Source organism: Gossypium raimondii, chromosome 5 (genome assembly GCF_025698545.1).
Source record: "Gossypium raimondii isolate GPD5lz chromosome 5, ASM2569854v1, whole genome shotgun sequence".
NCBI lineage: Eukaryota > Viridiplantae > Streptophyta > Magnoliopsida > Malvales > Malvaceae > Gossypium > Gossypium raimondii.
Window position 1 is genome coordinate 34083035 of NC_068569.1, and position 11885 is coordinate 34094919.

The 11885-nt window shown below is 37.3% G+C and overlaps 1 non-coding gene across 1 annotated transcript; it reads right to left on the reverse strand.

Moving 5' to 3' along the window:
• Window positions 1–10628: 10628 nt before the first annotated feature.
• On the reverse strand, window positions 10629–10735 carry LOC128041548 (small nucleolar RNA R71). Its single transcript, XR_008196558.1, has one exon. It is a non-coding gene; the product is annotated as a small nucleolar RNA R71 (small nucleolar RNA).
• Between the last annotated feature and the right edge of the window lie 1150 nt (window positions 10736–11885).

The window sequence follows — 11885 nt, forward strand, 5'->3', positions numbered from 1 at the left end:
ATTGGATTGGACCCAAGATGAATTAATTTTGAATCTGTTTGTGAATTAATTCACTTGTGACGTTCATGGTATGATTTACCTAAATCTTGAGTTAGTCACTGACCATGCATATGCAACTCATTTACTTTGATATAAGTAGAGGCTTATGCTCTAAAGATGATCGAGCCCATAGTTGGTATGTTGGGTACATGACTTGTGTATGGCATGGCTTTACTAGCAACAGTGGAATTCATAACTCAATTAAAGGGTTAATGATATCCTCTCATTAGCATTGTGTGGACTGATAAATATGGAACATGACCACGAGTTGCTTGTTCCCGAACGGGCAATTTATCACAGTCATTTGTTGACAATGATCATATTAATCTATAAGAAGACATAATGGTGACAATGAGATAAAATAGGATTGTATTGAGTGAATGGATTTAACTCAAAGGAACCAAGGATATCATATGAGGGTAACACATACATGACGAGGTCATTGGACAAAGCAGTTGGATGAATTGCTTTCGTAAAAAGTATACAATAAGGAGTTTTCAATCATGGTACTTCTTGTGGACTGATTCCATGATTAAGTAATTGCGAATTATCGGAACAATGCTTCTAGACATAATTGCAATTACTAGAGTCTAATTGTATATGTCCGGTTGGTCCATCCGTTAGCTCAACAAAAGCTCGATCAAATTGCATTTGGGTAGAAGAAAATTTTACGACTTTGGAAATAATTTAATTGATTTGATTTGTTCAATGTGGAATTAAATTAGGTGGTCGTGAGAATTGTTCAACTAGAGAATTTGATTAAAGAATTTTCTTGAAAAATTAATTTGGAAAATCTAAGTGATTTTTGAAAAAATTAATTTTGATCAAGTAAAACTAAATTAATCAAATTAATTAAAATTAACATGATATTTTTGGAAATTAATTTTCAAGTTAGACAATTGGCCCAATGGGTAATTGAACTTGAAAATTAGACCTGAGATAGTACATTGGGCGGGACCCCAAAACCAAGACCAAGACCCAAAAACTGTCAAACTAGGCTCGGTATGTGAAACTGGGCTAACGGACCAACCGGTGGCTAAACCGGACCGATCGGGTTGTCATTAACCCAGACCGAATCGGCAACAACCAAACCGACTTGGGGTGCCATAAGAGTGTCTCACTTGCATCACCGGACACATAGGTGCTAGTGGTGTCCCGATGGCCAGGGGCATTTGGTGTACCGTGGTTGAGTAGTGGAAGAGTTACACTCCTATTGGGACTCTACTAGAGAATTTGATTTCAGATTAACTATTCTAAAAATATATTTTTTAATAGTTCAATATTAAATTAAATTTAATACTTATCTTAATAGTATTTTATTAATTTAATATTAAAGTGATTAAGTTTAATCATAGTTGAACTCTTTAAACTCTCCCTATATAAAGAGAGCATTAGGTCATTATTTTACACACTTGAATTCAAGAGAAAGCTCTTTGAAGAGATTATTTCAGAAAATTTTAGAGATTTTTTTTCTGATTTACAACTTAACCCAAAATTTTAGAGAAATTACGAAATTACCTCACTATTAATTTTTGTGAAAATTTTTCTAATTCGAAGTAAGCCCACATTCGGTAGACGTGAGCTTAAGGATAGCGGAGAAGACTACTCGATCGAAGCGCTCATCCTAGACGAATCGAAAAGGTACAATTTTGATTAAGTGTTTATTAATTTAGATATCACAACTAAGATCTTGTTTTGGAAAAAAAATTTAAAACTCTATTTTCGCTAAATTTATTTTCCGTTACGTTTTTCAAACTCATTTTTTTCCAACTCTTACATGATATGGTCTTCTGCCTATATGATTCCATAACCCACCAGTTACGGTCTTACACAATATGGTCTTCTTCCTACATGTCATAACCCACCAATTATGGTCTTACACGATATGGTATTCTTTCAGTGCCATGGTCATGGACTTGTCCTTTTAGAGATTTATGTTTTTAGTCTCGACGAACCCCTTTGATAACTTTGAAGACAGAAACAAACTCATCATGCATCGACTCACTCACGACAGATATTCTTATGCTTACCAAACACTCATGCACTTCCTATCAGACTCATTCTTATTTTTCAGACATAAGCATACTGTAGTCATTCAGATTCATAAGTCTTACATTTCTTATCAGATTTGTCACATCATACTTTACTAGTTTCAATCTCATGCTTTGACCATTTAGCATAGAATTTTCTAGAAGGCATGCAATGCATGTAAGAGTCAGTTTAGGGAATCGCTTAACACCCACATACAACAACTTGATTTCCAATCTCGCACATCCATTCACAAACTCTTAAAAATCACTACTCATGAGACATTGGAATATTGTCAAAACTTCATTTGTATAGCTTTTATTTCATCTGAAACCTAATCAACCTCTGTCCCAGTCTTTACTCCTATATCTTTTAATTTACAAACACAAACAAGCTTACTCTCGTAGAAATCCACATGTGAGTCTAGAATACTTACCCAGAGTGAGGAAACCATCATATACATTAACTTCGATCCTAAGTTTTAGCTTAGTAAGAAATTCCTGATTGGGTTCTAGAGCCAAGCATCAATGGTTGTTATCAAATAGAAGGGAGAAGATAACTTATTTCCTTCTAAACTAAGTTGCAACACTTTATAGAGGAAACTCATGCTATTCTAATAGAACTTGACAGCTGTCATTAACTTTCAACATTGTTCTTATTAGTGGCTTACATCTGTAGAGAAACGTATTCTAGAATAAAAAATCTTTTCATATCTTTGATTTGACTAATCGTTCCATCTTAACTATCTTATTAGTATGTAACTTATACCTTAACTGGACAAACTAGGCGTACCTTAACTTGGCGATGTCTTCTTATAACAAAAAAATCCTTAATATCTTTGCCAATCTCTCCTTTTACACAATTATACCCTTTTCAAAGATTATTCTTTTCCTTACATCTTATTATTGACTATACTCCCTACTAGTGTGTCAGAAATGTCATCTTGGCGGATAGGACCGCACCAATCAGATTTTCTTTGGAGAACTCATTCAGACTCAGGACTAGCCAAATCTAGGTGTTACATATACGCACAAAGTGATAGAAAATAATTAGATCAAACAAAGTCCATAGAAGGCATACGCACAAAGTGGTAAAGAAACCCAAACATTGCAATTGCAAATGTAAAATTCAACTAATACAATGCCTAACAGATGAAGAATCAAATCAAACAAAATCCATAAAAGGCATATGCAAAAAGTGGCAGAGAAACCCACGCATCACAAGTAAAAAATTGTAACACTCTAAAATTTTGAGAATTTAATTGTGAGAATTTGCAGTAATTAAATCTCTTTATCTGTGGTTGTGCTCTGCTTTTGTGATTAAGGTTTGGAGTTTGAGTCGCGTTGCTAACATTTTTATAATTTTAGAAACAACCCTTGTCCATGTGTTATGTAGTTAAGTTTAATTCAGTGTAAACATGTGATAAGAATGAGCCTGCTGGTTCACTGGTTAAGTATCTGTCTATATTTTGTCTGGTTTCGAGTTTGAATTCCAGGGTATGCGATAGGGAATATTCTTTTTGCTAAGTGCTAGTATCTGATTGGAAGTTATAAGGAATTAAAATTTTTGTCATCTTCCACTCGTTCTTTTTTTTTGTCATCGTTTTTTTATTTTTATTTTTCCCTACTTCTTTTTTCTTTTGTTTTCGATTCTTTAATTTTATTTTTCATTTTGATCATGGTTGTAACTAAGTACGGGTCTAGACAAAGTCATACGCTGTTAGTTACATTGATCGAAGGTTAGTAAGTAAGTTTCAATGTCAATTCGTTAAATTTCGGGGTTATGTTCTAAATTGGGCATCTTGAGTGTATCGTGTAATCTCTGATAATTAGTCACTTGGTTTCCTCTTAGGCGAGAGTGTTGGGAGTAACAAACCTCAACGTGACAAACTGAGTAACATTTGTTGAATTTCTGGTAAGTTTGATTTCATTGAAGGTTTCGTGTCGAAACATTCGACATAAAGTATTCTGTGTAAAATATGCGTTATTGTCAATAATGTTGGTTGATTAAGTTATTGGGTAGTCGTTTTAGGCTTCGGAGACTCTCATCATTGTTGTTGCTTTAAAATCTCTCTAGGTGCGTGCCAAAAACCTAAAATTTTTCAAGTTTCTGTTGTCAAAAAATATGGCTGTCGATGCCACATGGCCAGGCACATGGGCGTGTGTCCAGGCCGTGTGAACCGCACGGCCATGTGCCAAGCTGTGTGGTTGGCCGTATAACTTACTGTTTATCAAATTGGGGCAACATCAACAAGGCATACGGGCGTATGTCTAGGCCATGTGTGGCAATATTAGTGCAGGGTTCACACAGGGAATGGACACGGGCAACGGGTACGGACATGTGTCTGGGCTGTGTAACTCACTGTCTGTGGTACAAAACTACACGGCCAGGGGCACGGGCGTGTGACCAGGCTGTATAAGTCACACATGCAAGGAAACAGACGTGCGTCCAGGCCGTCTAACTCAATGTTTATGCTTTAGAACCACACGGGCATAGGAAATGGGCGTGTGACTAGGTCGTGTGGCATGTTATTGGGGCTCGAAACCTGTGTTTGAGGCTGTGAATGTTGCTTAACACTGATACTAGCTTCCCCAATATATGAATGGTTGAATTTGATTATATGAGAACTGTCTGATACTCTGAGATTGATGTGTGAGTAACATAGTTGTATGTATACTATGATACTTATTATGATGTTGAATTGTCTTATCTATGGATGAAATAATTTAGAATGACTGAATACAGGCTACGGGTAGTTGTGCTCTACATTTGTATTGGTTAGGATACTGCAAAGAAGGAATAAATTTGTTCTAAATTAGTGGCTGAGCCACAATGCGTATAAATCTGATTCTAGCGCTTTGTCGCATTTTGATCTAGCAGCTAACCTATGTCTCTGTAAAAGTGTCAAACATACATTCTAAGGTGTGCAGGGTTGGTTGGATGCTGAATGTCCTTAACGGTGTATTGGGATGGCCGAAGACGGTGTATAGCGGATGGGTGGTAGGAATATTACATTTGAATCTGGTATGTATCATATATGAAACTAAAATTGCATAAATATATGTAAATAATTTGCTTTGAATTTGAACTGAAATTACTTCTCTACCGAACCGAATCTTGAAATTTGGAACTATTTTATAAGTGAACTTTAGTTGAACAAACTTCTTTTATGTGCTGAGTTCACAACTCATTTTGTTATTAATTGGATTTTAGGTGGTACTCAAACTTGAATGGATTGGTGCCGTGGGAGATCGATCAAGCTTTATCCTTCTTTAAACTACTATTAGTAGGGATTTCGGTATTCTATAGTATTGTGATGTTTTGGAAGACTTCATGCTTAGTTAATTTTTGTGTGAATCTTTAAGTAATGAATGGTTCCTTTTGACTGTGTTATAAATGTGGTATCTTTAGTGTCCTTGATGTAACCCTCTGGACTTGGTCTAGACGTCTAGACCAGGTTTAGGGTGTTACATTTAGTGGTATTAGAGCCAGGTTTGTCAACACTCGGACTGTATTTGGGCTCATAATGTGTGAAAAACGTAGTTAGGTGATAAGTTAGTATTTTAATTAATCTTGGAATTAGGACTTTAACGAATGACCGAGCCTCCGACGCTGATCCTGTAAGTATTTTTGTTTTGTTTAATGATTGTATTACCTGAACTATTGTCTGGTTAATTGTTTTTTATGTGAATTAGTAAAATCATCCCATTGGATGTCTAAATTGATCTGTGCACTCTGACATTGTAGCCAGCTTACCATCATAAGTTTGCGCAATAGTCGCGGATACGGTTTTCGAGGGCGTCGAGGAAGCCAAGGAGGAACTCACACAAAGTAATCCTCTATGGGTAGTATGCCAAACTAGGAGACCAGCGAAACAGTTGGCACTCCCACTGCTGAGACGGAGTCCCAAACTCCGACGGCTAGAAATGACGCACTGTCTTATGCCATGATTCGAGCATTGGAGAGGGTCGCAGGGACCCATTCGGGATTAAAAGGCTGAGGGTCGATTACTGAATGACTCTGGTCGATTAGACCTGATTTGTTCATGGGCGTCATAGGAGTCACTCCTACTGTTGTTGAATATTGGCTCAAAGCTACCGAGCGTATTATGACAGATCTTGATTGTACTCTCACTCAAAAATTAAGGAATGTTGTGTCCCTACTCCGGGATGAAGCTTATTAGTGGTGGCTGACAGTTGAGTAGGGTGCTCATCCCGAACAAGTGAACTGAGACTATTTCAAGAATGCCTTCTAGGGTAAGTATGTGAGGGCGAGTTATGTTGAAGCTCGTCGACGCAAGTTTGTGAGCCTAGTTTAGGGCGACTGATCTGTGGCTAAATATGAAGCTGAGTTTCTACAGCTTAGTAGGTATGCACGGGCTTTGGTAGCGTCTGACTACGACAAGTGCATGAGGTTTTAGGTGGGATTGAGATATGATCTGCGGGTTTTGATAGCTCCTCAGAGGGAGCGGGTTTTTATGGTCCTAGTTGACAAAGCAAAGATGGTGGAAGAAGTGAAGTGCACTGATTGCGAGTGGCGTGATCGTGAAAAGGATTAGAGTAATATTAAGAGGGATTCGGGTCCCTCTGATTCTGGTCAACACCCTAAGAAATAGGCGAGATTTGATAGGCCCCCGAGGATCGAGGCACAAGCTGTAGTGAATGAGACTTAATTGTGCAATGATTGTGGAAAATGCCATCCGAGTGAATGCTGGAGGAAGTTAGGGGCGTGCCTCCGTTGTTGGTCGATGGAGGACCGGGTTAGGGATTGCCCTGTCAACCAGATCAAGTGCCAGTTATGGCACAAACTCGGGCTCTGAATTCTGTTTGGTCTCCAAGAGTGGTTCAGCAACCATTCAGAGGTCGTAGTACTGATAGGGGTGGTAATGGATTTGGGAGAGGACAGAGAGCACCTGGTAGAGGTGCGGGTCAGACTGAGGCTCATCAGTCAACTCTAGTATATGTGGCGAGACGCCGCGAGGATAGCGATAATGTTGACGTCACTGTAGGTATTTTATTTATTCATTCTGTACCGTACTATGCTCTTATTGATATTGGCTCTACTCACTCATATATAGCTAGTGTTGTGTCTGCAAATCTGGGTTTAACTGCTGAAAGTACTGCTAGAGATTTTTCTATGATTAGTCCTATGAGACAACCTGTGTGGGTTGATAGAGTATATAGGCAGGTACCTTTAGAGCTCTAGGGTATAGTATTTCTAGCAAATTTGACGGAGTTACCCTTTAATGTGTTTGATTTGATTTTGGGAATGGATTGGCTCGTTGAATATCAAGTCAGTCTAGATTATCCAACCAAGAAAGTTACTCTGAGAATAAATGAGAATGACGAAGTGGTCATTTTTGATGAGCATCGAGATTACCTCTCTAATGTAATCTTCGCTCTTGTATTAGATAAGTTAGTTCAAAAGGGGTGAGAGCCATACCTTGCCCACGTATCTGATTCTTTTCCTGTAAAGCTTTCTCTATGAGATATCTGCACTGTGAGGGAATTCTCGAATGTCTTTCCTGAGGAATTACCCAGGTACCTTCGGATTGAGAGGTGGAATTCGGTATTGATCCGTTACTAGGTACCGTCCCAGTTTCCATTACACCCTATCGCATAGCACTGAAGAAGTTGACTGAGCTAAAAGTGTAGATCTATGAACTTCTCGACTCATGGTTTATTTGACCAAGCGTGTCTCCATGGGGGGCAGCGGTACTATTTGCTAAGAAGAAAGATGGGTCGATGAAAATATGCATAGACTATAGACAGTTGAACAAGTCCAAAATCAAGAACAAGTACCCGATATAGAGGATTGACGACTTGTTCGACCAGTTTTGAGGAGCATTCGTCTTCTCCAAAATCGATCTATGCTCTAGTTAGCATCAGCTCAAGGTCAAAGACACTGATGTGTACAAAACTGCCTTCAAGACTCGCTACGAACATTACAAGTTCCTGGTAATGCCTTTCGATTTAACGATTGCTGGAAACACGGAAATTTACACATTTTTACATACCCTTTTTAACTTAAAATCATACAGTTTCGATAAAATTCTTGTCGAAAAAATAATTAATTTTTACAAAATAATTAAAGTGCACCTAAAATATGAACATTTTTAATTTTAGTTAATTTTATAATTAATTTTGATGAATTTTGGTTATTTTCGACAGATTTGCACAAAGGGCAAAAAAAGACTTGGCAAACACTGCTAGAAGCGCAAAACCGAGAAGCAATTTGAAGTATCGAGGCGAACTAAATTTCAGCCTAAGACGGTCCAAAATTATATGTATTAATTCATAATATAACTAATTTTATTTTATATCCAATTTAATTTGGGTTAATAAATTATTATTAATTAATTATGAAAAAACGGTCTAGTTGAACTGAACCGAGTGAACCGAACCGACCAAGAAACGGACAGCCCAAAACCCGTCCCAAGAGCTGACCCAAATCAGCTTATTAGCTGATTATTTAAGCTTGCAAAGAGGCCCTTGAAGACTTGTTCAAGTTGCATTCAAACCCCTTCACAGTTGGTGGCTTTATAGATTTGCCCCAAGCTTAAATTAGCAAAATTGAAACTATCAACCTTGCCACATGTGTGGCCGGCCAAGGGAGGGCTCTTTGGCTGATAATTTTAGCTATTTTTAGCAGCCCTCCTCAGCTATAAAAACCCCCTTAGGCTGGTCATTTTAGAAACACACCTTAAGCATTCCCATCTTTCCTCTCTTCTCTCCACTTTCTCTCTTCTTTTCCATTCCAAAATTCCCTTGCTTTCTAACCAATTTCTCCTCTTGGGAAAGGGGCATTCATTAGCTATTTGGAGCAGGAATTAAGTTTTTATAGCAGCCTTGGTCGATGAGGACAACGAAGAAGGAAGAACAGAGCAACTATTCAAGCCACGGAAAAACACCAGATTTGATTCTTGTTCCCTATCTTTTTAATTTTTGTTGTTGTTATGCTGAACATATCTATAAATATTTATGTTGTTGGAATGGTTAATTTAATCAATTTAGCTTGAATTTAATTCGTGTTAGGTTGATTGCATTTCGTTTGTTAAAATTATTAAAATTGTGTTATGTTGTTATAGGCCTCGGTAAGATGCTTGATTAAGTAAAATCATGACTAAGTTATTCTTGCATTACAATTTTAGGTAACTAATGAATTAATTATTTAAACAGATTTAGATTGTAATTAATGGACATAGTACTTAATTAATGCATGTTTAATCATCTAAGGTAGCTGAGGGTTAGATTAGCAACGGTATCTGACGATACTTTTGCCTTGCATAACTTGCAAGATTATTGTGATTAAATAGTTTCAAGGTAAGGATACTTTGTTACCTCACATATTCTTTCATGTGCTTATTAAATCAAGTTAGTTTTTTGTATTGCCATAGGGATATGTACAAGAGATTATTTCGATTTAATAAGTATGTATGTGCAATAACATATTTGTCTATTAAGATTTGTTTAATCGGTTGAATTGACATAGGGATATAGTCAAGAGATAAATGGTTTTTGGTTGGTGAGTATGTTCATAAGTTAGCAAATTATCGAGTTGCTGTGAACTTATTCGTAACAATATAAACAAGAGTTTAATAATTCTAAGTTAAGAAATGTAATTAATTTAACACAATTATGTCATCTTCATTAAAATCGTATTTTGAAATCGTGCATTTGAGATTTATTTATTTAGTTCACTTAGTTTAAAATCTTAGTTTTTAATCACCCTCTTCAAACAAAATATTTTTCTTCACCAAAGTGTTTTAAATAGCATTCATAAATAATTCTTTTCACAGTCCCTGTGGGTACGATAACTCGACATTTACTTGTCACTTTATTACTTGTTGCAATTGTTTACACTTGCACATTTCCCTCGTTCCAAGTTTTTGGCGCAGTTGCCGGAGACTGTGTTTTAAAAGTCATTATTTGTGAATTTGTTAGTTTTGCATTTTGGTTTATTTTTCTGTTCAAATTTTAACTTAGTTAATTTTTCTGTGATTATTTCAGGTGTTTATGAGTATTGACCGAATCATCGATTTACTCTCTGTAGACCCTGAGATTGAACGAACTTTTCGACAGCGAAGAAGACAAGCAAGTTAGTGAAGGACTGGAGAGATGAACTTCGAAAATCCGAATCAAAGAAACGGAGCAAACCTTGCTCAAAATCCTATCCTTATTGCTGATGATAGGGATAGAGCTTTGAGACAATGCGCCATGCTAGTATTTCATGATCTTAATCAGAGCATTAGAAGACCCAAAATTGAGGCACAACAGTTTGATTTGAAGCCAGTCATGTTCCAGATGCTTCAGACAGTAGGCCAATTTAGTGGAATGCCTACTGAAGACCCTCACCTACACTTAAGACTGTTTATGGAGGAAAGCGATTCTTTCAAGTTATCCGGAGTACCCAAAGATGCATTACGATTGAAGCTGTTTCCATATTCACTAAGGGACAGAGCTCGAGCTTTGTTGAACTCATTACCACCAAACTCAATTTGAACATGGAAAGAGTTAGCAGAAAAATTCCTTATGAAGTATTTCCCGCCTAGCAAGTATGCTAAGTTGAGGAATGAGATCACTGCTTTCAAACAAATGGATGATGAGTCATTGTATGAGGCATGGGAAAGGTACAAAGAATTATTACGGAAGTTCCCTCATCATGGAATCCCACATTGCATACAACTTGAAACATTTTATAATGGTCTCAATGTTCACACGAGGATGGTAGTGGATGCTTCCGCTAATGGTGCTCTCCTTTCTAAGTCTTATAATGAGACTTATGAAATCATTGAGAGGACTACCAACAACAATTATTAATGGCCAACCAATCGAGTAACGTTAAGAAGACTAGCCGCTAGAATACATGAAGTAGACACTCTTACTTCACTCGCATCTCAAGTATCATCAATATCCTCAATATTAAAAAATCTTACTCCTAATGGGTGTAATAGTTTGACAGCACAACCATTGAATCAATTTGAAAATGTAGCCTGTGTTTATTATGGGAAAGGACATTTGTTCGAGGAATGTCCATCGAACCCAGAATCTGTGTATTACTTGGGTAACCAGAACCAAAATCGAGGAAGGCAAGGGCTGCAATCCAATTTCTATAACCCGTCATGGTGAAACCACCCGAATTTTTCCTGGAGTAACCAAGGGGCAAGAACCAGTAACAATTATGTCCAACCTAGATCGACCCAGCCATCTAGTTTTTCTGAACAAGCTCAGAAACCAACCCAAGTTGAACCATCCAATAGCCTAGAGAATCTATTGAAGGCATACAAGGCGAAAAATCATGCCTCTTTAAGGAATTCGGAGAATCAAATGGGCCAGCTTGCAACTGAACTCAAAAACTGACCACAAGGTACTTTACCTAGTGATACGGAGAATCCGAGGAATCCAGGAAAGGATCATTATAAAGCGTTAACATTGAGGAGTGGAAAGACTTTAGAGCCCAATTCTGTCGAAGTTGAGAATGAGCCAGCTGACGCTCAAGACTCAGAGGAAGTTCAACCGAGTGTTGAAATTTCAGTTTCACCGAAAATTGAATCTACAAAATCCGACAAGGTAACTTCTGAACCAACTAATTCTAATCAACTAATAACTCCATTAGATGCAGAATTACCACTGAAAACGAATCAACCAGTTTCGATAAAGAAACCTCACCACCTTACCCTTAAAGACTTCAGAAGCAGAAGTACAGAATTTAATTCAAGAAGTTCCTAGACGTACTCAAGAAACTTCATATCAACATCCCGTTGGTTGAAGCAATTGAACAAATGCTGAACTACGTCAAATTCATGAAAGCTATCCTGT